The following is a 4,060-nucleotide window of genomic DNA, read 5'->3' on the forward strand; positions in this document are numbered from 1 at the left end:
AATTGTTTGCCCATTGATTTCCTGATGTTCTCCAACGGTTCTGGCTAAGACTTCCAGCACTTTGTTAAATAAGACTGGTGATCCTTGTCTAGTTTCCATACTCAGGGGAAAGGTTTTCCGTGTTTCTTTCTTGAGTGTGGCTTTTGAATTTTCATATATGGCCTTTATTATGTCGAGGACTTTCCATTCTATTCCTATTTTATTGAATTTTTTATAAGAAATGGGTGTTGGATATTGTCAAATGCTTTTTCTGTAATATTGATGTGATCATGTGGTTTTATTCTTTGTCTTGTTTACGAGGAAGATTACATTGTATGTTTTTATAATGTTGAACCATCTTTGCATTCCTGGCATGAATCCCACTTGGTCATGATGAATCACTTTTTGAATCATGTTATTGAATTCTATTGGTCATAATTTTATTCAGCATTTTTGCATCTATCTTCATGAGGGATATTTGTCTGTAGTTTTCTTTTTTGTGGGTTCTTTGCTTGGCTTTGGTACCAGGGTTAGACTTGTTTCATAGGATGAGTTTGCTACCTCTTTCTAAATTCTGGAATAGCCTGGGTAGAACTGGTGACAGTGCTTCCCTGAATTCTTGGAGAATCTCCCTGTGAAGCCATCTGGCCCTGAACTTTCCTGGGTTGGAAATTTCCTGATGACTTTCCCTATTTCTTCTTCTTTTAATGGTTCTATTAACATTTTCTACATCTGTCTGCATTAATTTGGATAGTTGGAGTATTTCTGGTGCTGATCCATTTCTTTGAGATTATCAAACTTGTAAGAATACAGTCTTTTGTAGCAGTGGATTCTTATTCTTTTTATTTTATTTGGATCTGTTATGATGTCACCTTTTCATCTCTAAATCTCAACATTTGCATCTTCTTTTTACTTTCCTTTGTTAAGTTTGTCAGTGGTATCAATTTTGTTAATCTTTTAAACCAACTTCTTGTCTTTTGATTTTATCCCACTGTTTTTCTGTTTTCCAGTTTGTTTATTCCTGCTCTAATCTTTATGATTTCTTCTTTGTTATTGTTGTTAGATGGTTTATGTTGTTGCCCTGGTTCTGGTTGTGGGATGTATTGTGTTAAAATGTTAATTTCTTATTTCTCCTCTATTTTCATGTTGTGTTGATTGCTAAAAATTTCCCTCTGATAATTGCTTTTCCTGTGTCCCAAAGATTTTGGTATATTGTGTTATTGTTCTTGTTTGTTTCAAGGACTTTATTAATTTAATCTCTTATTTGTTCTATTACCTAGTCGTTTTCAAGGAGTATGTTGTTCAGTCTCTGTGTGTTTGTATGTTCCTGTTCTTTCTACTATTGATTGACAGGTTTGAGCGTTGTGATCTGAGAAAATGGATTGTCGATCTCACCGTTTTTTAATTTGTTAACGCTTTCTTTGTGGTCTAACATGTGATTTATTGTAGAGTCTGTGCTGTGTGGGCTTGGGCAAAAACAGTATGGTGCTGTTGTCAGGTGCCATGCTCTGTTTATGTGTAGGAGGCTGAGCTGGCTCTTTAGCTCTCCTGTTTCTTTCTTGAATTGCTTTCCTGACGATCTTGAGTGTGGCATATCGAAGTCTCCTACTATTATTGTGGAGCTCTTAAATTCACTCTTCAACTCTGTGAGGGTTCGATTGATGTCTTTTGTTGGGTGCGTATGTTTATTATGATTATATGTTCTTGGTCAATTTTTCTTTTAATCATTATGTAATGTCCATAATTGTATATCATTGTATAATTTGCTTTGAACTCTATTTTATCAATGATTAATATTACCACTTCTGCCTTTTAGTGGTTGCTCTTAGCTTGGTAGATCTTTTCACCATTCTTTAATATTTCGTGTCTTCTGTCAGGCATGGTTCCTGCAGTCAGAATATCAGTGGATCTTCTTTTCTAATCAAGTCCGCTGCTCTCTGTCTTTTGATTGATTCAGTACATTGACATCATTGTCATCATTGACATATGCAGGCTTTGTTGCTGTCATTTTGCTGTCTTTGTGTTTGGTTTATTTTTCCTGTGTGTGATTTCATTTGTTATTCCTCTAATTGTGTTGTTTTGAGGGCTTCCTTCATTGTATTGGTTCTTGGGTAGCCTTGTCCTGTTTGATGCTCTTAACTCGGCCTACTGTTGTTGACTCTACCTGTAGCAACCAGGCTAATGCTTTTCTGTAAAGTCTTCCAATTCCTTTTTAATTTTTCCTTTTAGTTATGAACATTTATTTTTCCTCATATTTGAGCAATATCTTGTTAGATATAGGCTTGTTAACCGTTTTTCTTTCAAAATTTGATACATGTCACTCCATTGTCTGCTTTCCTGAATGTTTTGATATGAGTTTTCCTTTGTAGATGTTTGCTGTTTTGTCCCTAGCTGCCCTCGGGAGTCTCATGTTTTCCTGAAAATTGGAGAGTTTGACTACAATATGTCTTATGTTTTTCTTCTGGGGTCCATACTATTTGAGGTTCTCTCAGATCCTTGAATAGTATTTTCTTATTTTTTGTGATGTTGAGGAAATTTTCTTCCATGCTATTCACCCTGTAGATTTATTTGTTTCTTCTTTCTCTGGGATCCTGAAGAGACTAGGCTGTTTCTTTTGATTGTGTCCATATTACTCTCTGGCTTACTTTAGATTCCGTTGTGTGTGTGTGTATGTGTTGCTGTTGACTTTTTCTCTTCAGCTGTAGTCATAGTGATTGTCTTTGAACTCACCGATTCTATTTACCTTTTCTTCCATTCTATTCCTCAAATCTTTTACTGTGCTGCCTAATTCTGTTACGTAGCTTCTGGGATTCCTTTTGGTACATGATTTTTAGTTTGTCAATTTCTTTCATTGTTCTCATGAGTGTTCTCCACATTTCATGGAGGTACCTAAAACCATACTTCTAAATTCTGTTTCTGATCCTTCCAAAGCATCTCTTTGCAGAGTATGCCAACGGACTTGGGTGATTTGGGGTTGCTGGAATTTGTTTTAACAGACTTTGGAGAGTATAATGTGGTTCATTGCTGTTTTCTGCAGAGTCATGTTGCAGCTATTGGGGGTGTGTGAGCTTCTGCATTGTGTAGGGTAATTGACTCTTTCAAGTTATGGGGAAGAAATCTAACAATAGCAGGAAAATATTTGGTGAGGGAATGAGTAAGAATGGATAGAAATTGGTAAGTGTGAGATATGGGGCAGGGGAAGAAGCAAGATCATAAAATAAAAGTGATAATACTAGTAAAGGACCTACTAGCTAGAACAAAGGTTTGTAAAAAAACAGTGGGGAAAATGTGTTTTGAGGGAGATCATATGACTTAGTAAGTAGTTTGGAAGTATATTTCTTTTTATTTGGGGGGGGGAGCGTGAATGCAGTCTCCCACTACCATAAATTGCGCACTTGGGGAAAACGCAGGGGTCAGCACACCTGCAGTGCAATGGGTGAGCCTCACCATGGGAAAACCACCTTCCTGATCATGGTGTCTCCCTGCCAGGTAAGTACTGGAAGTATATTTCATTAGGGAAGGAGAGAGAGAACAGAGAGACAGTGGGTGAGACAGGAGAAATGTGTAAGCAAATAATACAACCAGAAGAGGATTTATGTAGAAAATATATTTAGAAAAGGAAGTAGAGTTAAAGCAGAAAAGATAAAGATAGATACCAGAGAGTTGGATGGAAAAAGTCAGAAAGGAGAAAGGCCTAAAAGAAAGAGGGAGATGTTTCTATGTGCAGAGAAGAGAGGGAATAAAAAATATAGGGAGCTTGGGTTGGGTGTGGATATGAAGTTCTGTTGCTATGGCAACATGAATATTGGCGGGCCTGTGCCTTCCAGAGCCTGGAAGAAAATACATGGCTTAAAAATAGACCTGACTTTAAAAAATAAATAGACCTGGTTTGGGAGGATGTGGTTTGCTTGTGTCTGTCTGGGGTACATGTGTATCCTCAGTTGGGTGGAGGCATGCAGAAAGATGATGTGAGATTTAAAAGGAATATAGATTAAATTAAATAAAAGGAGAATATAAAGACCAAAAATTAAAAATCAAACTCCCAGTTTGAATTGGAATTCAAACTGTTTAGCTGGCAGAG

General features: G+C 36.8%; 1 pseudogene; it reads right to left on the bottom strand.

Annotated features, from left to right (window-relative positions):
• Positions 1–3,328: 3,328 nt before the first annotated feature.
• On the bottom strand, positions 3,329–3,476 carry LOC142451942 (U1 spliceosomal RNA; annotated as a pseudogene).
• Positions 3,477–4,060: the final 584 nt, after the last annotated feature.

Source organism: Tenrec ecaudatus, chromosome 6 (assembly GCF_050624435.1).
Source record: "Tenrec ecaudatus isolate mTenEca1 chromosome 6, mTenEca1.hap1, whole genome shotgun sequence".
NCBI lineage: Eukaryota > Metazoa > Chordata > Mammalia > Afrosoricida > Tenrecidae > Tenrec > Tenrec ecaudatus.